General features: G+C 46.2%; 1 long non-coding RNA gene across 1 annotated transcript in view; it reads right to left on the bottom strand.

Moving 5' to 3' along the window:
- LOC115077127 overlaps positions 1-23,319 on the bottom strand; it is a 177,012-nt gene that overhangs the window by 57,021 nt on the left and 96,672 nt on the right. The window contains exons 3-4 of the long non-coding RNA XR_003852956.1: positions 11,764-13,002; positions 223-333 (exon numbers count right to left, since the gene is read on the bottom strand). This is a non-coding gene — a long non-coding RNA (uncharacterized LOC115077127). The remainder of the gene's footprint in view (positions 1-222; positions 334-11,763; positions 13,003-23,319) is intronic.

Here is a 23,319-nt window from a genome sequence, read left to right as displayed (position 1 = left end):
ACTGGTTTGCTTCCTTGTTTTGGCTTTGTTAATCTAATTTTAAAATAAGCAAAGGCTATTGAATGTTGTGAAGAACAAGAAAAGGGGAATCACGGTATTTCGAATATTAAAATAGCTGAATTCCACAGTTTAATTTCGTGTGTTTGTTCCTTGGCATTCTGGGTGGGTGATATTACTCTCAGGACATGCCTTGTCAGAGTCTAACCTCTCTGTGTTCCTTACCACACTCTGCTTCATTGGAGCCATCTCTGCCGTGCTGGTACCCATCACACAGCTTGACAAGCGCTACACATTCCTTACTGCCACACTGAAAGGCATTCTGTCTGCAGGGCTCTGTGAAACAACGAGGAAAGGAGAAAACTAGTCATTTATCCAATGCAAGAAAAATGTAGGTTCTTAATGGAGATATTTGTACTTTTTTTTAAGCTATTGCTTTCACAAGCTTCCCTAAGTGCACAGAAAGGAAAATTGGTTCTTACCTGCTAATTTTCATTCCTGAAGTACCACGGATCAGTCCAGACCGTGGGTTGAGCCTCCTGTCCAGCAGGTGGAGACAGACCAAAACTGTGAGGGTATCCTATATTAGGACAGAGCCTACCCTACACCCCTTCACTATAAAGTACTTTCAAAGCAGATATAACTTCCCAAAGATCAAGCAAGCAATAAGAAAAAACTAACAAATTGAGCAAGTGAACAATTGAAAGGATTCTGTATGAAGAAAAACGCTCTTGCATACAATTTTATTTTCATCTGGTAGATGCTTCCGGTGCCTTTAGTAATAGTAGACAACAAATCAGATAGTTGAAAAAACCTGTAGAAAAAGACAGAACATTCGAGCGGACGTATCAGATCTAGTACAGGCGGGTGTCTGGACTGATCCGTGGTACTACAGGAACGAAAATTAGCAGGTAAGAACCAATTTTCCTTTCCCTGTACGTACCCGGATCAGTCCAGACCGTGGGATGTACTAAAGCTTCCCTAAACAGGGTGGGACAGAGACAGTCCTGCTCGAAGAACCTGCCGCCCGAAGGGGCCAAAAACTGGAGCCTGCACATCCAGACGGTAATGACGAGCAAAAGTATGCAGGGATTTCCAAGCAGCTGCCCTACATATTTCCTGCGGAGAGACCAATTGACTCTCTGCCCAAGAAGTAGCCTGAGACCGTAAGGAATGAGCTTTTAAGCCTTCCGGCATGGGCTGAACCTTACAGATGTAAGCCGACACAATGGCCTCCTTTAAGCCAACGCGCGATAGTGGCCTTGGAAGCCTTATTACCTTTATTTGGCCCACTCCACAGAACAAACAAGTGGTCAGAGACCCGGAACTCATTTGTAACCTGAAGGTAATGCAGCACGACCCGTTTCACATCGAGGCACCACAGATCACCCCCAGCTGTATTTGCTACTTCTGATGAAGAAAAAGCCGGAAGTTCCACGGACTGATTGACATGAAAAGAAGACACAACCTTTGGCAAGAAAGAGGGTACCATCTTAAGGGATACCCCTGAATCTGAGAAACGTAGGAAAGGGTCTCTGCATGACAACGCTTGGAGCTCTGAGATTCTTCTGGCTGAACAAATGGACACCAAAACACAGTTTTGAGAGTCAAATCCTTAAGCATAGCCCTCCTTAAAGGTTCAAAAGGAGCTTCGCAGAGAACCCGGAGAACCAAGTTAAGACTCCACAAGGGACAAGTAACCCGGACCAGAGGATTCAAGTGCTTGGCTCCCTTGAGAAAATGGACGACATCTGGATGAGCCGCCACTGAGTAACCATAAATGGTACCTAAGAGAGAACCAAAAGCAGATACTTGCACTTGCAAGGAACTGAACAACAACCCCTTGGCAAGACCGTTCTGGAGAAAAGAAAGGACCTGGGAAACTGGAGCCTTACGAGCCGAGATACCCAAGGCAACACACGCATTTTCAAAAACCTTCCATACTCTGACATAAGCAAGTGAGGTAGTCAGCTTCCTGGCCCGCAATAGAGTGGATATAACTTCTTCCTTTTATCCCTTCTATCTCAATCTCCGCCATTCAAAAGCCAGGCCGCTAGACAGAAGCAATCCGCCTGATCGAAAAATACGGGACCCTGCCGAAGAATATGGGAAAGATGACCGAGGCGTAGGGGACTGTCCATGGCTAGATTCACGAGGTCCGCAAACCACGGTCTGCAAGGCCATTCCGGAGCCACTAGAATGACAGGCCTGTGATGAAGCTCGATTCTTTGGAGTACTTTGCCCACTAATGGCCAGGGAGGGAACACGTACAGTAGAATATCGCGGGGCCAGGGAAGGACCAGGGCATCTACCCCTTCCATGCAATGTTCCCTTCTGTGGCTGAAGAACCGAGGAGCTTTTGCATTAGTCATGGTGACCATCGGATCCAAGTGAGGGGGACCCCACCTGCGGATGATCAGGTTCATCGTTGCATCTGACAATTCCCACTCGCCTGGGTCTAACCTCTGGCAAATGAGGAAATCTGCTTGAACGTTCTCCTTCCCCACAATATGGGACACCGCTAAGCACTCTAGGTGATGTTCCGCCCATGCGAAGAGCCTGCTGGCTTCCAGAGCAACTAGGTGACTCCTGGTGCCCCCTTGTTGATTGATGTAGGCTACAGTGGTGGAATTGTCTGACAGGACCCGCACCGCCTTGTGGAGGAGTAGGGGAAGGAAGGCCTTGAGAGCCAGTCGGACCACTCGAGCTTCCAGTCGATTGATGTGCCAGCAAGATTGGGTTGGAGACCAATACCCCTGAGCAGACTGGGTCTGGCATACAGCTCCCCAGCCAGAGAGGCTGGCGTCCGTTGTTACCACAATCCACTGGGGTGTCAGAAGGGACATCCCCTTCTGAAGATGGGCAGACGATAGCCACCACTGCAGTTCTACGACGGTAGACTCTGAAGCGGCAGGGGCGTCTGAAACTGTTCCGATACTGGTTTCCAGCAGGATAGCAAGGCTTTCTGTAACAGACGCATATGCACAAAAGCCCAGGGGACCAGATCGATAGTGGAGGCCATGTATCCCAGAACCTGGAGATAATCCCAGGCTGTTGGCAGGGCAAGAGAGAAAATTGCGCACTTGGCCCCAGAGTTTGAGCGATCGGTCCTCTGGAAGAAACACCCTGCCTACTTGAGTGTCGAATAGTGCCCCCAGGAATTCCAATGTTTGGGAGGGTTGAAGCTTGCTCTTGGGAAAGTTGATGACCCACCCCAGAGAGGTCAGATACGACAGGACCTTGCTAACTGCCAGCTGGCAAAGAGACTTTGATTTGGCCTGGATGAGCCAATCATCCAGGTAAGGATGCACTAGGACTCCGTCTCGACGCAGGGTGGCTGCCACTACCACCATTACCTTGGTGAAAGTGCGCGGCGCCATGGCAAGACCGAAGGGGAGTGCTCGAAACTCAAAATGTTGGCCCACTATCTTGAACCGAAGATACCACTGGTGATCACAGCGAATCGGGATGTGTAAGTTGGCCTCCATCAGATCGAGCAAGGCCAAGAATTCTCCGGATCGAAATGCCGCTATCACCGCCCTCAAGGTTTCCATCCGAAAATGGGGAACCTTGAGAGCCTGGTTGACGCGCTTGAGATCCAAAATTGGATGAAAGGAGCCCTTTTTGGGCACGATGAAGTAGATGGAATATTGGCCAGAACCTTGTTCTTCCACCAGGACTGGGACTGGGACAGCCTGCACAGGGTTTGTTCGACCGCAGGCCTCTTTCGACTTCCGCAGGGGGAGATCAAGTGAAGATCCGGTAGGTCTCGAGCAAATTCTAACGCGTAGCCTTTTTCTATCACCTCTAGGACCCACTGATCCGTTGTTATGGTGGCCCATTCTCCGAGAAACTGGTACAGTCGTCCACCTAAGTCTCGAACGGAGGAATGAGCTGGCTCCATCTCATTGAGAGGAGGACTTGGTGACCGAGTGTTTCTGGTTACTATCCCTGAAGGGCCGATGTTCCCCAAAGGAATGAGACTAGGATAGAGATTGGGAAGCATTACCCCTTGGGAAAGAGTCCCTTGCCCTGGTGGAAAAATGGTGTTGCCCCTAAATCTAGTGCAAGAGGGTAAGAAAGGCTTAGACTGTTTCGGGCAGTCCTCCGGCAACTTATGAACCTTATTTTCTCCCAGGGATTTGATAAGTTGCTCTAGGTCCTCCCCAAAAAGCAACTGGCCCTTGAAGGGAAGGGTTCCCAACTGCGCTTTGGAAGAGGCGTCCGCAGACCAATTTCTCAGCCAGAGGAGGCGCCTGGCCGAGACCGCAAAGACCATAGATTGGCTTGCACTCGTAGAAGATCATACAGGGCGTCCACCCCATACACAATCACTCCCTCCAAGTGATCTGCCTGCTCTGCCACTGCAGATAAGAACATAAGAACATAAGAACTTGCCATGCTGGGTCAGACCAAGGGTCTATCAAGCCCAGCATCCTGTTTCCAACAGAGGCCAAAACCAGGCCACAAGAGCCTGGCAATTCAACAAACACTAAGAAGAACCCATGCTACTGATGCAATTAATAGCAGTGGCTATTCCCTAAGTATAATTGATTAATAGCCATTAATGGACTTCTCCTCCAAGAACTTATCCAAACCTTTTTTGAACCCAGCTACACTAACTGCACTAACCACTTCCTATGGCAACAAATTCCAGAGCTTTATTGTGCATTGAGTGAAAAAGAATTTTCTCCGATTAGTCTTAAATGTGTTACTTGCTAACTTCATGGAATGCTCCCTAGTCTTGGGTGCTGAGTAATTGTTGAACCCACCTGAGGCTTGCCCGCTGCATGAGACTGCCGCAGATTGTCGCCCGAACTCCCAAGGACAGGACCTCAAATATGCGTTTGAGATAAAATTCCAACTTGCGGTCTTGGGCATCTTTTAGAGCCGTAGCCCCAACTACTGGGATGGTGGTGTGTTTGGTAACCTTGGGCATTAAGTAGATTCAAGCAGTCCTCAGGAAGGGGGTAGAGCTTGTCCATAGCCCTCCCCACTTGGAGTCCCGCCTTAGGGGACTCCCATTCCCTAAGGAGCATCAGCTTATGCATAGGGTGAAAAGGAAACGTACATGGAAGAGCCCTAAGTCCCGCCAGGACCGGGTCCAGGTTGGCAGGCATTGCAGCCGTAACCGTATCCGCTGGGGGCAACTCAATTCCCAGTTCCTGCAAAATGAAGGGAATGAGTGGTTCTAGTTCCTCCTTTTGAAATAAGTGTAGCACCCGAGGATCGTCCCCTTCAAGGAAGGGGGTTAGGAAGCAGCAGGTCAACATCCGGAATTGGGCCTGGCGGCGGCTGTGGTAGATCCGGAGGTGGCAGGACCCCCGGGACCACCCTAACCGAGCCCTGGCCCTCCGGCGCCTTCCACACATCAGGTTTCTGGACTACAGTCTGTTTCTTTCCGTAACCCTTTTCTGCGTGTGACTCTGGCAGCAGTACAGCTTCAACCCTGCCTTCCTTTTTGCCAAAAGTGGCTTTGGAGTTTCATTTGAATCAGTCTATTTCCCTGCCCTTGTTGGACAGGGACAGAGATGAGAGTAAATATCATCTTTTGTGTACCTTGGATGTCAAGAGGCATCTGATGTAGTACTTGGAGGTTACTAAATCTGTCTAGAAGTCTGATCAACTCTTTGTGCTCCATGTTGGAGTTAAACAGGGGGAACTGGTGACTTGGGAAACTATAGCCCTTTGGGTTAAGGAAGTCATCATTGTCGCCTATGTGAATGTTGAGATTCCTATGTCAAAGCAGATTAGACCACATTCCATGAGGGCTCAGGTGATACTGTGGGCAGAGATTCGGTAATTGCTGTTGAGATTTGATGAGCAGTGATGTGGTCATCCTTATACATCTTCTCCAAGAATTACTGTTTGGTTGTTTAGGCTCAGGAGGACTATCTTCATGCGGGCAGTGTTGACTGGACTGTGGGTAGTCTTCTGCTGGGTTTGGGAGTAGTTTTGGTACACTCCATTTGTGGGGATTGGCTTGCCTGAGTGCAGAGGAAGGAGAAATTACTACTTACCTGATAATTTCCTTTGCTCTAATGAAGGCAGGCTAATCTCCGATCCGCCCTCAGCTACAGATTTTTTGCCTTTGGTTCACCCTTTAGGTGTGAACGGTGCAGAGTGTGGTTCCTGCTATTTTTTGGAGGACTGGTAAGTGTCTTAACCAGCCCCTCATGTTAGTGAATGTTCATTATTTTGTCTGAGCTCAGGGTTCTCTATTGGTTGGAAGCATGAGTGGTTGATTGTTAATAATCATGTTCAAGTATATTCAGTTTGTCCACAGTTTGGCTTTTCCAGAGAATACTGGTGGGGTGATGTCAGGGCAGGGCTATATATCCTGTTGTGTCAGAGGTGGGTCGAGGTGGAGTTGATGCAACCCATAGGCAAGGACCTACGGGTCCCCACCGTCGACAGGTGGAGTGGGCTGATAGGCAGAGGCCACTGGAGCTTCACCTATACCAGCCCTCGTTCCTCGCGGGTTGAGCCTTTGGGTGCCGGGGCCGGCAGGACTTGGTGGGCCTCGAGGAAGAGAAGGTAGTTTAGCCCAGAGACAGCAGGCAAGAGATCAGTGATGCCGGTGCGCCTAGAGAGGGGCATGGCGCGGGTGGTGGCGTCTCTCCGCGAGCCACGCGGAGAGGCCCGATGAGCAGTAGCATCAGGGCCAGGAACGCCAGGAACTGTGGCAGGGCCGGAGGAACCGGGGGAGGCCCAAGGACAGAGCTGCCGTTCCACCGCTGCTAGCGAAGAGAATCCAGAGGCTGGAGTCCTTGTGGAAAGGTGAGAGGGCCGTGCTGCGGATGGCACGCGTAACATATCCATGATGACATCTTTTACTCCATCTGCTGGAAGAGGTGCATAACCCACTTGTGGGGATTGGCCTGCCTTCATTAGAGGAAAGGACATTATCAGTTAAGTAGTACTTTCTCATTCTTCTTGTTTCTTGGAGGTAGTGTGGGTTTTTGAAAAGGGACAAGCCTGACAGAGCTGGATCCACTCCAGCCTTACCTCAGATATCAGTTTAATCATACAATCTGCCAGCTGCTGCATGCTCTTTTTTTTTTAACACAAAATATAGTCACTTTGTTATAATATTCAACACCAGCCTCAGAAGGAGATACACATACCAGGCATGTCAAGACAGTATCCCAAGGTGAAATTAGCTAGGAATCCACCTCTGGTTCCTGACTGGTCAGTAATGAGATACACTGTCATGTGATTTGTTATGGAGAACACATTTGGCTCCTGGCCACTCCCTGTGTACACAGCTGCTCACAAGGAAAAGCAGAATGTCAGAACCAAGACACCCTTCCTGAATAACTACTACAACTTAACATTTCTATTCCACTACATGAAATATGCAGCACTGTACAAACATGCAACACACAAACATACAGCTTACAATCTAATAAGACAAACATACAGAACAAGAGTCTCGGGATATTTCATAAAGCAAGACAATGGTTAAAAAGAAAAGAAAGTTAACAAGACTAAAAGCAGGCAATCAGGCATAAGATTTAAAAGCAGTTTCAAAAACGTGGGTCTTTAGATGGGATTTAAACATGACAAGAGAGGGAGCATGTCGCACCAGTTCAGGAAGGCTATTCCAAGCACATGGTGCAGCCAGGTGGAAAGCAGAAATTTTGGAATTGGCAGTAGAGGAGAAGGGCACAGAAGTGATTTATCCGACGAACAGAGTGCATAAGGATAGAGATAAGAGAGGAGAAGTAGTGAGGTGCTGCAGAGTGATGGCATCTGTAGGTGAGAAACAGGAACTTGAACTGTCAGGCCCATTCAGTATGGTGTGCTCAGCCCCCGTTTGGACGCGCGTTTTTGATGCGCTATTATTACCCCTTATACAGTAAGGGATAATAGCACGTGGAAAACCCGCATCCAATCCCCCCGAAATTAATAGTGCCCTCAACATGCAAATGCATGTTGATGAGCATGTTGATGAGCCTATAAGTTAGTCCTGCTCAATACAGAAAGTAAAATGTGCAGCCAAGCCGCACATTTTACTCTCAGAAATTAATTCCTGCCAAAAACGCTCAGTTTTGCCGGCGTCTGTGTTCTGAACCCATGGCTGTCAGCGGGTTCGACAACTGACACCAGTAAAATTAAGCGGGCCCTCATTTGCATACTGAATCGCGCACCCAGGAGAATGGCCTGGGCGCTCGCCTCGGAGCGCCGCTCTCCCGCACTGTTTACTGAATTGGCCTGTATATGCAGGAGCAGCTAGGGAGCCAATGCAGTGACTTCAGAAGAGGGATTATGTGAGCATAGCGACTTTGGTGAAAGATAAGTCATACAGCTGAATTTAGGAGAGATTGCAGTGGAGAGAGATGGCTTGCCGGGAGACCTTTGAGGTCTGATGGGACCGGGATGACAACTGTGTTATACACAGAAAGAAAGGAGGAAGAGGGGAGGTGGGCTTGGAGGGAAAGATAAGAAGCTCTGTCTTGGCCATGCTGGGTTTAAAGTGGTGATGGGACCTCCAGGCAGCAATGTCAGACAAGCAGGCTGATATCTGGGACTGGATTTCTGGTGAAATTTCTGGTGTAACATAAAAAGCAAAAAGTATAACAGTAAAAAGCAGTGACACTGCCACGTTAGTCCACCTGGATACACAGAAACATAACTCAATAAGCTGTGAGTGAGACCTTTGTATTGCACTAATGCACTACGATGGTCACAAGCTTTCAAGAGCTTTACCCTCTTCATATCTGCCTCCTTTTTCAATAGAGCTAATGAAGGTGCATAACTCTTGAAAGTTAGTTATTAATATATTGTTAACCCAATAAAAAGGTCTCATCTACACATTTCTACATCCATTATAATAAAAGAGGCTTCAAACAAAACTTGATTTTTGAAATTATAACTCATCTGTAAAATTCATGTTTTTACCTAACTGCTTTCTGAGATATAATCCTGAAAGGACATCCTGTAGCTTCAGGCTATTTCCAGCAAGAAAATAAACCTTATTTATTAAACAATTCTGGACACCTATAACAGGGAAAAGCCATGTGCATGAAAACAAAGCATGTGTGTGATAAACTAAATTCCAAACAATAATCCAGAGGCAGTACATCTGCAGAAAAAGATGCAAAACAAGCGAGACTAATAAACCTCTGGGTTATTAATGCACGTTTGACTGCTTTTCAGCACCAGGGGCTAGACAGCTCCTCTGACAGACAAACGCATGGAAATTATTTTGCTTTTCAAATTTTTGAAGCAGGCTGAAAAAACCCCAGATTTCCAAGTTTTTATTTAAATAGCTACATTAAAGCAACTGTCCATAATTCTAAAATATTCTTCATCTGATAGGCAAAGCTCCCTTCATCTGATAGGCAAAGCTCCCTATAGTGCAGGGCTGTAGTAGCTGATAAATGAAACATCTCAGCAACTTAAACCCAAAGCATGAACTTAAAACAGGTTTCCAAACTAGTTTGAGGAACCCATGGGAAGAACACAAGTTGGGTGCATCAATTTGCCAAATTTTAGTTATTTAAGCTGATACCCACAGTTGAATGTACTCTATAGATGGAGAGTATTTATTTATTTATTTAACATGTTTTGTATACCGTATATTCGGTTTTGCTATCATAATGGTTTACAGGGCAGGAAAATATTAGGAGAGTAACATTAGAGTTTAATAAAGAATTTCAAAGATAAAGTTAAGTAACATTGGGGAGGTAATAGGGAGATAAGTTTATATAGGTAAAAAGTTCTTAGATGTCTATTGTAGAGTTCGAGGTTTTATTGATCCATCATGGGTTGAAAGGGCGGTGTTTCTGTTTTCTTTTGAGTTGTCTGGTTGGGAGTTTGATGGTGTTGGTGGTTAAGATCATCTGAGAAGGCTCTGGTAAAAAGCCAGGTTTTTAAGTCTTTTTTGAAAGTTTGGTGTCAAATTGAGTTCTTAGATTGAGGGGTTTTCTGTTTTGAGTGATTGTCTGGGTAAGTCATTGATTTTTTTGTCAAGGATGATTAATTCGGTTTTCTCGATGTTAATTATGAGTTTTAAGTTGGAGAGACATTGTACAGAAAAGGGCAGTCCGAAGATCCTATGTGATTATCGGACTGTAGGTGACATTCACTTTAAAAAACAAGTCAAATACCCCAATCTTTGGGCAGGATTCATCATTCCTCGCAGAATGATGAATCCCAGGAAAAAGGGGGCGGGGGTGGGCGGGCCTTCAGCCTTTCACAGCAAATAGCGACACTGTAAAAGGTGTAGCTATTCGCCGTGCTACTGCCGGTGATAATGTTCCTCACATTATCGCCGGCAGCGGTGCCGCGGCCGACTCCTCCCCCTCCCCGCCCCGACTCCTCCCCTTCAGCTAATTTAAATCCTATCGCATGCGAAAAACATTTAGAAAATAACCCCCTTTGATTGAAACATATTGGTGAATCGGCATCAAATTTGGTTGGGTTTTCCCCAGATCTGTTGGATAGATTTCACTGAATTTCCATTTGAAATCTGAAGAATACCCAATGATTCTGTCAAACTCAAACCAGGCTAAAATTCAACAATTTCAATTTTTCTAACTATCTCTACTTAGAACATAAGAACATAAGAACATGCCATACTGGGTCAGACCAAGGGTCCATCAAGCCCAGCATCCTGTTTCCAACAGTGGCCAATCCAGGCCATAAGAACCTGGTAAGTACCCAAAAACTAAGTCTATTCCATGTTACCGTTGCTAGTAATAGCAGTGGCTATTTTCTAAGACAACTTAATTAATAGCAGATAATGGACTTCTCCTCCAAGAACTTATCCAATCCTTTTTTAAACACAGCTATACTAACTGCACTAACCACATCCTCTGGCAACAAATTCCAGAGTTTAATTGTGCGTTGAGTATAGACCAAAGCATTTGCTCTATATCAGAGGTGGCGAACTCCGGTCCTTGAGAGCCACAATCAGACCAGGTTTTCAGGGTATCCACAATGAATATGCATGAGATAGATTTGCATACAATGGTGACAGTGCATGAACATCTACCTCATGTATATTAATTTTGGATATCCTGAAAACCAGACCTGTTTGTGGCTCTTGAGGACTGGAATTGGCCACTTCTGCTCTATACAATATATAAACCTAGCTACGATATTCTCTCTCTTTATAGGGATCTTTGTTTTCAGTTTTTAGTTTATTTTTCCTGGGATTTTCAATGATAGAGCAAAAAAAAATCATTGCAGATTTTTCTCTTCTGTGTTATAACAAAGTTATTTTTCCACTGAATATTTAAATTTCCAGGAAAAATAAACTAAAAACTGAAAATGAAGGTCTATCTATACAAAATGTAATCTAGAATAGAAGCTTTCTGTATTTATTATGTTCCTCGTCTTGAGCTACCATTAAAAGGCGTGCATTAAATGCAGATAAATCAATAAATGTTGAGGCAAACTGTGAATAACATCTTACTCTGTATTTAACATCAGCAGAATTTTCCAGTCTTCATTTGAAGGTGCAGGCTGCTTCTCTGCATATTAGGAGGTGTTTTTTTTGTTTTTTTTAAATCAGACTGTGGCTGAAATATTTTCCGCAATCTTTAATGCAAGATACATTGAAGATTAAGTCATTTTATGCATTTGTGTATTCATCTCAAGCCTTTTCATTGGTAACTTATGGCAAGTTACATTCAGGTACATTCAGGTAAGTATTAAGCAGGTTGCAGCAGAATTAAGAATTCTGCTTTCAAAATATCTTCTGCCATTTTGGGGCCCTGGGAAGAACATTTGAAAGTGGATCCTCTCAGTATTTACCCAGAAACAGAGAATCTGCCCCTTTTCCATCTCGGACTTCAACAAAATCACAAATATTTTCCAGATCAAAATCTTTAAAGTGAAGCTGAATGTTCTTCCCTGCATCTGCATTCAAGTTCCACGTGCCTGGAGAGGAACGTGAGAAGAAACAATGGTGAAACTGCTCCGGTCACAGGGCAAATCTGAAGATTTACAAAGAAAGAGAAGATTTATTTTTGTTTGCTGCTAGTTTTATATTAAATATGCAAACAGAATGTTAAAGAAAGTTTCACCAGGAATTTGTGCACCTGGGTCAGCAGTGGATTTAGGGCCAGACTCAAGCATTGGGCAAAATTAAAGCAAAACAAGGGGAAAAAAAGAGTTAAAAAAATGCACTCTGTGCAAAAGGTGTTTTGGGACAGTGTCAGGCCTTTAACTTGATTCCTTAATGCTACAAAGAAAACCATTAGGAGTGTACTGTCATTTTAAACAAGGAAAACATCAATAATACTTATATTGGCTTCTGTCACTTCACATCTAAAATCACACAAAAATCAAACAAAATCTCATTAATGTTAGTGTGCACTACAGTGTTTCAGCATACAATGGTCACAAAATCTAGTAAAGTACACGTGTGGTAATGAATTTAGTAAAGTTCGTGTGCTGTAAACTATAGAGAGGCTGATATTCAAAGTGCAATTAAGGGCTACTTAGCCGGAGAAGTATAGCTTATCTGGCTACATGGCAGCCGCTGAATATCTGGCTATGTTCAGCGGCCACCACTTAGCTGGATAGGTCAGTGGGTGGGCAGAGGACAGATTGGGATGGCATCAAAGAATCAGTCTTATTGGTTAAGGATGGTAAGCACCGCATCAGCAAGTTACCTCCATACTTGTTTCCCCAGACCGTAAAAGTTGGGGCCCTCGGATATCTTTCAATATTGGGCCCAGAGTGTGGCTCAAACCATGCAAACCAAATAAATCATATATATGGAAAAAGCACAATGAAATGACACATGAAATCTTTTTCCATGCACACCCCTAATAAACAGTATTCTAGATATTAAATTCAATAAACAGCAAAAGCATTGAAGATAAACATCTGGAGCCAGGTGTTGCAGGGAATTTCTACTCATGTGCAGTTGAGGACTGGAAGAGGTCTTGGAGTCACAAAAGGCTTGGTTAGGGTACTTCTCGGGGTAATTCAGAGAACTGAAGGAGCTGTTTGATTCCCAGAGTTCAGAGGGACCTCCACAATCAGCTGAAACAGAAAAGCGGAAAGGTTACTTGTGAATTGATCACTCAATGTAACTTATAGACAATTAGATAATATTGCTTCAGGGAATAACAGTTTTATGAGGATTGTGGATATGAATATTCAGGTTTTATTCTGGAGACATTTTCATTTGAGATGTAGCAAACTTTGGCACTTAGTCCATGAAAATGATGGAGATATGCAATTTTGCAGACACAACCTTGTAGAGGTAACTCAATTACAAGAGATGAATTAAGAGGTTCATGGTCAGAGCAGCCAGTTTCTGATCAATAGTCAGAAGGTCTCCTCATGTATTGTGATCGTGCTGTAGCAACACAAAGCATTTCCCCATGAACCAAGCATTGCAGCAGTCCCTACGTGTACTCAATCTCATTTTCTGGGAGGTCAATCTAGGTGAGCAGTAAATTACTCGAGTAAATTTATTTGGGCAACATTAGCAAAAGAATCAGTAGGAAAGAAATCTTTGGGGGTTAAAATATTTCTTCCCCCTTCCTACCCACCAGAGCAGCAGGCAAAATTTGTGTGTGTAACTCTTGTGTATACAAGATTTACCCACATAATAAGAGGTGGAGCAGGAGACATTCTAAGGGCATGAATAAAACTTTGTGAGTTCAATGCTGATATTCCAGGCGTGCTGGCTGGATAAAGTCATTTCAGTAAGTTTGGTTTGAAAAATATCTACCCTGGTATTATCTAGATAAAGTTATGTACTTAGTTTCCCTGCTCATTAGCTTCTTGAATATTGATGTCTGTCAGCTCACTGTACCTATGAGACTATTTCATATGTACAGAATCTTCTGTATTTATTCATTTTCTTTCAAACATTGACCCTGCTATTCTGGATTCAGGCCACTAGTACCAGGTTTCACAGACTGCTCCATAGCTTTAAAGGCCATGATTACAGCACTCCTAAATGACCCTCATGTTGTGGTTTGGACTGGTTAAGGAAGGTCCAGCAAAAAGCAGATGAAGCTGTGTCATGGGAAATGGTGCACGGCTAGGGCTGTTGCTTTGCATGTGGTGCTGGGGTGAGTTTGTGGTTTTGAGCATGATGCTAGGCAAGGGTTGTGGCTTTGTCTGTGGTACTAGGTTGGATTTATGGCACAGTGTATGTTCTGCAGAGCTGCAATTATGGAAGAGCTCAGTGCAAGTGTCCGGCAGCAAATCTGCTACATTCATTTTCATCCTTGATTCACCAACATTGACAAACCATGTGGTTTCAATTCCCAGTTCAGCTCTTCCACTCCCCATATTGGCCAAGGCTAAGGATGTTTTGGAGGCAGTGCTTAAAGCCCTTGGGTGAAGGTGGAAGAAATTTATTCCCAAAATTAAAAAAAAAAAAAAATCAATGCATTGGTAACATAAGACTCAGAGAAAGAAACACACAATAAAACAGGACTTAATCAGCAAAATAATACTCATGCAGTTGTGACACCCGAAGGACCCCTTGTGGATGGCCCCTGGCCCAAGACGTCACTGCAATAATTGGACTAAAGTAAACTAATGGGAAGGATGGGTACTATCCCCGGGCATTTGAGAATGAAGGCTCACACTCTGGTTGAACTGCAGGCTCAAAAGAGCAGGGAGAAACCAGCGGATGAAAACTAAATTGTTTCAGACAGAATTGTTCTTTTCAGTTCTCTATGGGGACACTGCATTTATGCCTCTGAGGTCCATGTCCCGGACACACATCTGTGGTACCGACAAGGCAGAGAGAATCCTGTGCAAAGCTATTTAAGATGTCATTGTACAGTTTGCCAAAATTGCCGGCGCTCACCATGTTTAAACTAAATGGAAAATCCTAAAGAAAGGCACTGCTTTTAAATATTAAAGAAATACTTGTTACATGAATTTCAAGTATAATTTCCCAAGAAGGGCAAGCTAATAATACCGTATATATTTTATGCCTGGTCTAATAGGATGCATTAGCTACTGTCTAGACAGCAGAGACTGTAAGAAGCATTGATCTGAAAACTCCATATGGGACCATCTAGATATTATCTATATAAAATATGTGTGAGTTGACCAGTCATAATAGGCACTACCAATTAAAAACCTTCTTTTCCTTCTAATTAATCATTGGTCACACAAGTGAAACCAAGCAACACAATTTTTTATAAAATTTATAATGCAAATAAAAGAATTTAACTTAAACTTGTGCCACTGACAGTCTTCTCAAAACCCCGACTTGGGACTGTGTTTGGAGAACTGCATCAGGGAGAGATTCAATGATTGTGTCAGACTTTGCATCTGTCCATGTTCTTATATTCTTTTGGCACTAAAACCACTTGAGATGCCATTAAATTGAGAAGGTTTTTAACCAGTAATGCCTATTCTGACTGGTCAACTTACACATATTGGGGTAGATTTTAACTTACACATATTGGGGTAGATTTTAAAAAGGTGCACACGCTACCCAGCGCGCGCACATGTATACCCAATTTTAATCTAATTTTTAATCTAATTTTAACTAAAATCAGGGGTCGGAGCGCGCAAGGGGTGCACGATTGTGCACCTTGCACGTGCCGAGCCACGCTGCCTTCCCCCCGTTCCTTCCCAGGCCGCTCCAAAATCGGAGCGGCCTGGAAGAGAACTACCCTTCCCCCTAACCTGCCCTTCCCACCCCTTCCCATAACCTTTCCTCCCCCTAAGCCCTACTCTAACCCCCCAAAATTTTTATTTTACCTTTTGCGCCTGCCCAGAGGCAGGCGCAAGTTGCGCACACCAGCAGGCTGCCGGCACGCGATCCTTTGACACAACGGCAATGGCCACTTTGTTGCAGGCCTCCGGCCCCGCCCTCAGACCGTCCCGCCCCCTGACCGCCCCTTTAGTAAAGCCCTGGGACTTACATGCGTCCTGGGGTTTTATGTGCGTCGTTGGGCCTTTTTAAAATAGGCCAGCTTGTGTGACATTTTTAAAGTTGGCCCATTTTATATGAAGGTCCTATACTTCTATTCATATTTATTTATTTATTTAAAATTTTTATATACCGACATTCATCCAGGATATCATATCGGTTCACATTGTAACATAAACTGGCGCTAGGCATGGCGCTTTACATTGAACGATTAAAACATATGTAATTTTCATTCATTTCCAGTTGCTGCATGGCGATGACTGTCAGCAGTTTTCTTGGCCTGGGAAGCGGTCTGGTGCAGGCGAAGATTCGTTTGTTCCCACAATGTCTTAAGGGTATCCGCAGTAGCCTGTGCCACAGGAGACGGCACGGAGAAAGGTATGGGTAATGGTGGTCAAGGTTGTTTCCCATAGACTATATTTATTATTATTATTATTATTATTTAGGTTCTTTTAATATACCGATGCTCAAGACCAAGTCTTATCGTACCGGTTTACAATGGAACAAGGGGGAAACCATTTAACAACTGTATAGAAGATAAAGTTACATTAAACAGGGAGCAAAAAACATGGGCTTGGAAGACAGGAAAGATATTAAGATATTATAACTGTAGATTATTGAAAGTAGTCATCAACAAAAACAGTTAAGTAGCGAGGTAGATAAAGGTTAACAAGGGTTAAATAATTTGGCTGGTGATTTATCAAAGGCACTTATTAGGAAAAATTTCCTGTGGAGGGGGGGAACTGGGGAGGTAAGCGGGGGGTGGGGGGGGAGGTGGCAGAGAATGATGATGTTCCAGTAGCTGTGGCGAAGTGAGAGTTGTGGGAAAACTCTGCCCAGGATAAGAGTCCAACCAGTTGTCTTGTTGGTCATTGATATAGGCCCGCAGGAACGCCTTCAGGGAGTGGTTCATCTGTTCAGCTTGCCCGTTGGCTTGGGGGTGATAGGTAGTCATGAGGCTGATGTTAATACCGAACTTTCAGCAAAGGGAGTGCCAATATCTGGCGACGAATTGAGGACCTCGATCGGAAACAATATCCACTGGTAGACCATGCAGTCTGAAAATATGATGAAAAAAGAGACGTGCTAGCTCTGGTGCAGATGGTAGGCCCGAAAGAGGTACAAAATGGGCCATTTTTGAAAAACAGTCTATGGTGACCCATATCACGGTATTACCCTTAGTAGAGGGCAGATACACGATGAAATCTGAAGATGTGAGTCCTCGGTTCCTCGGGTGCTGGAAGTGGTTGTAAAAGTCCCCAAGGTCGCCCAACCAGGGGTTTTTGTTGTGCACACACATTACAGGATTCGACGTATGCCTTAGTGTCGGAGACGAAAGTAGGCCACCAGAAAAACCTCTGGAGCAGTGCCACAGTTTGCGCATGTCCTGGGTGGCTGGCAAATTTGGAATCATGTGCCCAGTGATGAACTCTTTCCTGGAGTTGTAGGGGCACCACAGTTTTCCCAGTAGGAACTGGATGGGTAGCAGACAAGGAAATTCTAGCTGGGTCGATGATGTGAGTTGGCTCTTCGAGGATGTCTTCAGGTTCAAAAGACCGGAATAACGCATCTGCCCGGAGATTCTTATCTGCAGGGTGGTAGCGGAGCTCAAAATTGAACCTTGAGAAAAATAAGGCCCATTGAGCTTGACGGGCATTGAGGTGCTGGGCGTGACTTAGATGTTCTAAGTTTTTGTGGTCAGTGAACACTGTAAATTTATGTTGTGTGCCCTCGAGCCATGGGTGCCACTTTTCAAGAGCCAATTTAATGGCGAGCAGTTTGCTGTCCCCAATACTGTAGTTCTGCTCTGCCGATGAAAGTTTTCGAGAAAAGAATGAACATGGAACTGTGGTACCAGAAGCAGTGCACTGACTTAGAACAGCTCCAGCCCCAATGGCTAAAAATGGACGAGTCGGGTCAGGGTGACATAAGCAGGATCCCTTTTGGAAGGCTTCTTTCAAACGATGAAAAGCGGTAACGGCCTTGGGCGGCCAACCCGTGTATTTTGGCCCTTCCAGCCATTGTGGAGTAATGCGAGATAAAGTGGTGATAATAATGAAGGAATCCCAAGAAGCGCTGGAGCACTTTAAGTCCCACTGGTTGTGGCCAATCCCGGATTGCCCTCAATTTCTCTGGATCCATGAAGAAGCCTTGAGGAGAGATTATTTAGCCAAGGAACGGTAAACTGAACCTCTCAAACAAACACTTGTTCAGTTTTGCAAACAAGTGATTTTCTCATAGGCATTGTAGTACCATTCGTACATCGGCCCAGTGGGTGTCGAGGTCCTTCGAGAATATGAGGATATCATCTAGATGGATCACGACCTTGATATATAGCGGATTCCTGAAAATTTAATTCATCATCCGCTGGAATGCAGTTGGTGCATTGGAAAGGCCAAAAGGCATCACCAAGTATTCATAGTGGCCGTCTCTAGTATTAAAGGTGATTTTCCAGATGTCATCAGGGCAGATTCTCACCAAGTTATACGCCCCACGTAAATCCAGCTTTGTAAAGATGGTAGCACCTTGGAGACGATCAAATAGTTCAGAAATCAACGGTAAGGGATATTTGTCCTTACGGGTGATAGCATTTAGACTGCGGTAATCAATGCACGGTCTGAGTGAATCATCTTTCTTGGTCACAAAGAAGAATCCCGCTCTGGCGGGTGATGTGGTTGGATGGATAAACCCTTTTGCCAGATTCTCCCGAATATATTTGGTCATGGCCTTTGTCTCAGGTAATGATAGAGGATAGGTGCATCCACGAGGAGGCATGGTTCCAGGAAGAAGGTCGATTGGACAATGAAGAGGTGGGAGGAGATCAGCCTTTTGTTTAGAAAATTCATCCTCATAGGCAGCATATGGAGGAGGAATGCCAGAAGAGGTGGTTACCAAAGGAATCAAAGATGGAGTCACCTTCTGAAGACAGGATTGGTGACAGGCTGGACCCCACTCTACCAGTTGTAGTGAAGTCCAATTAAATTGAGGGGAATGTTTCTGTAACCAAGGAAGTCCAAGCACAATGGGATGGAACTGTAGCAAGACTCGGTTACTAGAACCAGGCAGGAACTGTAGCTAGTAAACAAGAACCAGGCAGGTACTGTAGCAGGCAGGCAGGAACCAAGCAGGTACTGTAGCAAGCAGGCAAGAGCCAGGCAGGTACTGTAGCAGGTAAGCAGGAATGGAGCGATGTAGCCAAACGGGTCGCTCCGGGGCGCAATGCAACAGGAAACCAGAATGCTAACCCGTTGCAAGGCAAAGGCTGGAAGGCCGCGACGTCTGACGTCAGGTATTGGGCGGAGTCGGCACTGGCGGGAAACGGGCTACAAAGGTGCCCAAGTGGTGCGCATGCGCGCCTAGGAGCAGGGCATCCACCGGCACCTTCACGGCGGCGCTGCCCCAGCGGGGATGCCGCCAAACAGGCCGCAAGCCAGAACTCCGGAGGCGGGAGCAGGTCCGGGAATCAAGAGGTAAGGGCCTGGCCGCTGTGCTCGCGGCCAGAACCGCAACAGTACCTCCCCTCTTACGCCCCCTCTTAGCTGGTCCAGGTTTACTAGGGTGATCCAAATGGAACTGTTGTAATAACTCCTTGTCGAGGATATTACGGGCTGGTTCCCACGAGTTGTCCTCTGGTCCGCAACCCTCCCAGGCAAGTAAGTATTCCCATCGGCGTTGATGGAACCGGACATCCAAAACCTCACATACTTGATACGTAATCTCGTCTGGTACTGAAGGGTCCGATGGTTCAGGAGCCCTGGAGTGGTATCTGGACAACACAAGAGGCTTCAACAATGACACGTGGAACACATCATGTATGCGCATGGAGGAGGGTAGGCGTAGACGGTATGAGACTACTCCCACTCGTTCGGCGACTCGGAAAGGTCCACAGAATTTCAGAGCTAGTCTTCAAGAGGGAATATGTAACTGTAGATTTCTGGTGCTAAGCCAGACATGGTCTCCTGGGAGGAAGGTAGGTGCTGGCTGATGATGCCTATCCGCTCACTTCTTGGCGGACAGGGCAGCTTTACGGATCTTTTCCTGGGTAGAGCTCCACAAGGCCCGGAGCTGGCGAGCAGAGAGTTCCACTGCCGGGAGTGCACTAGGTTCAGGTGAAGGCAGGGGCCGTCGAAGTTGCTTCCCATAAACAATGAAGAATGGGGAGCTTCCCGTAGCAACATGCGTGTGATTATTATACGAAAACTCTGCCCAAGGGAGTAGCTTGGCCCAATTATCTTGTCGTTCATTCACAAAGGCACGGAGAAACGTCTTCAGGGTTCGATTGATTTGTTCCGTTTGCCCATTGCTCTGAGGATGGAATGCAGATGAAAGACTAAGTTGTACATTAAAGCACTTACATTGCGCTTTCCAATAGCGGGCTGTAAACTGTGGTCTTCGATCAGAGATGATATCCTGCGGAAGACCGTGAAGTCTAAGATGTGCTGGGTGAACACGCCAGCTAGGTCAGGGGCAGAAGGAAGCTTTGGCAAGGGAACGAAGTGCGCCATCTTGGAAAATCGGTCCACAGTTACCCAGATGACCGAATTACCTCCTGAGACAGGAAGATCCATGATGAAATCAGTGGAGATATGTGTCCAAGGCTCCACCAGGATGGGCAATGGTTGCAACAAGCCCCTGGGCTTCCCGAGGAGCAGCTTTTGAACCGCACAAGTAGGCATGAGCCCACAAAAGCTTGGACGTCTTGTCTCACTGTTGGCCACCAGTAGAAATGGTTTAACAATTCTAATGTCCCTTTCCAGCCAGCATGGCCCCCAATGAGGGAGTCATGGGCCCAAGCGAGGACTGCTCTCCTGGAGCGACGCGGGACGACGGTCTTCTCTTGAGAGGACACCAAGGTTGCAGCAAGACTTACTTTTTCGGGATCTAAGATATACTGAGGTGTATCAGGGGTCTCTTCAACCTCAGAAGAGTGTGAGAGCGTGCCAGCACGAACATTCTTAGAGCCAGGTTGGTAGCGTAAGGTAAAGTCAAACCGATCAAAAAACAGCGAGCAACGGGCTTGTCTTGGATTCAGGTGTTGAGCTTGCTTCAAGAACGCTAGGTTTTTATGATCGGTATAAATCGTGACCGGGTGGTTGGCTCCCTCCAACCACTGTCTCCATTCTTCCAGGGCAAGTTTCAGGCTAGCAACTCTTTGTCACCTACACAATAGTTGCTGTCAGCCGGGGAGAATTTCTTTGAGAAATATGAACAGGGCAACAGCTGTCCCGAATCAGAATACTGGCTCAGTACTATCCCCACGGCCACATTGGAGGCATCAACCTCCACCACGAAGGGCCGGCTGGGATCCGGATGATGAAGGCAGGCGTCTAGTAAAAAGGCTTCCTTGAGGGCCTCAAAAGCTTGACAGGCAGAAGGAGGCCAATCCACCGCGTTAGCCCCCTTTCGGGTGAGGGCAGTAAGCGGAGTCACAATACGGGAATAGTTGGGGATAAAGTGACGGTAGAAATTAGAAAAGCCGAGGAAGTGTTTCTCGGATTTTCTTTTGCAATTGCATTTCTTTGCAATGCTTTAAGACCCCTGGACCGGGGCCAATTCTTAATAGCCGCCACTTTCTCAGGAGCCATTAGGAAGCATGTTGTAGAGACTATGTAGCCTAGGAACGGCAGGGAGGTTCTCTCAAAACTGCACTTTTCCAGTTTCGCGTATAGACCATGCTCCCTCAGTATCTGGAGCACTTGGCGGACGTGTTGACAGTGTGACGGCAGGTCCTGGGAGTAGACTAACACGTCATCGAGGTAAACAATTACACAGGTGTTCAGAAGGTCCCGCAGCACCTCATTCATCAGGTGCTGGAAAACCACCGGGGCATTACATAAGCCGAAAGGCATCACGAGGTACTCATAATGCCCATCTCGGGTATTAAACGTGGTTTTCCACTCATCTCCGGGACGGATCCTGACCAAATTATAGGCTCCTCGTAAGTCCAAATTTGTGAAAATCTTTGCTCCTTGAAGCCGATCAAGGAGCTCCGGGATTAACGGGAGCAGGTAGCGGTCTTGCTTGGTAATCGAATTTAGGCCTCAATAGTCTATACACGGCCTCAGTGAGCCGTCTTTCTTGCTGACAAAAAAGAAACCCGCCCTTGCAGGCGACTTGGACAGGTGGATAAACCCCTTGGCCAGATTCTCTGCAATATACTCGGACATGGCCCGGGTCTCAGGTATGGATAAGGGATAAACCCATCCTTGTGGGGGCATGATACCAGGTAGCAAGTCAATAGCACAGTCATATGGACGATGCTGAGGAAGGATCTCCGCCTTGGTCTTGGAGAATACATTGGTGAAGTCCTAATAAGGTGCTGGGGGACCCACAGTAGAGTGCATCAACGGAAGTGAGGGGGTCCTAGGCACCTTCATACAATTAGCTAGGCAGAAGGGACTCCATTTAACAATCTGTAGCGTGTCCCACCGAATCGTGGGCGAGTGTTTCTATAACCATGGCAACCCTAGCACCACAGGGTGGACAGCCTTATCCAGTACCAGGAAGGCTATCTCCTCCGAATGAATCGCCCTGGTGCGGACCGTAATGGGTGCCATGAACAGCTGGATGGGACCAGAAAGGAGCGTCCCCTGGATCGAGGTAATTCGCAACGGGACCTCCCGTCTATGCGTAGGGATTCGCAACTGGGAGACTAGGTCGTGCAGGATGAATTACCTCCGGCTCCAGAGTCCTGGAAGGCCATCGTCTCCAAGGAACCTCCGGGGTATTCCAAAGTAACAGGAACTGTACATTGAGGAGCTGTAGCACAGCCTAGGAGGAGCTCCTCCCGACCTCCTAGGCTTTGGCGTTTTCCGCACACTCCTGGCAGTGTGCCAAGAAGTGGCCCTTCTGGCCACAATATAAACACAACTTCAATGAACGGCGACGTTGTCTTTCTTCAAGAGAAAGCGGGGCCCGTCCCAGCTGCATGGGTTCGCTGGTGGGGACGTCTGGACAAGAGCTCTTAGGAGAGGGTGCAGGTCTCGGCCCACGAGCCGGACTATGGTGAGAAGAGCGCTGCTTCTTGGCCCGTTGCTGTAGGCAGCAGTCTATGCAAGCAGCCATCTCGATCAAGGCGTTGAGGTCCTCCAGCAAATCTCGAGCCGCAATCTCATCCTTAATGCGTCTGGAGAGGCCTTCCAGGAAGATGGCTTTAAGACTACCATCCTGCCAACCAACTTCCTGGGCTAAAGTCCGAAACTCCATTGCATAATCTGCTAAGGAGCGAGCCCCCTGACGCAGTTGCAGCAGATCAGACGTAGCCGTGGCTACTCGGGCGGGTTCATCAAAGGCCTGGCGAAAGTTTGTGATGAACAATTGTAAATCCGTTAGTGAAGAATCATTGTTTTCCAAAAGGGTCGAAGCCCATATCAAGGCTTTCCCATCGAGCAAGGACAGGATGTATGCCATTTTCACCGCATCTGAGGGAAACTGCCGAGGCAACA

Source organism: Rhinatrema bivittatum, chromosome 15, assembly GCF_901001135.1.
Source record: "Rhinatrema bivittatum chromosome 15, aRhiBiv1.1, whole genome shotgun sequence".
In the NCBI taxonomy this organism is placed as follows: Eukaryota; Metazoa; Chordata; class Amphibia; order Gymnophiona; family Rhinatrematidae; genus Rhinatrema; species Rhinatrema bivittatum.
The sequence above is the reverse complement of the archived record's forward strand: the minus strand, read 5'-3'. Positions and strand labels throughout refer to the sequence as shown.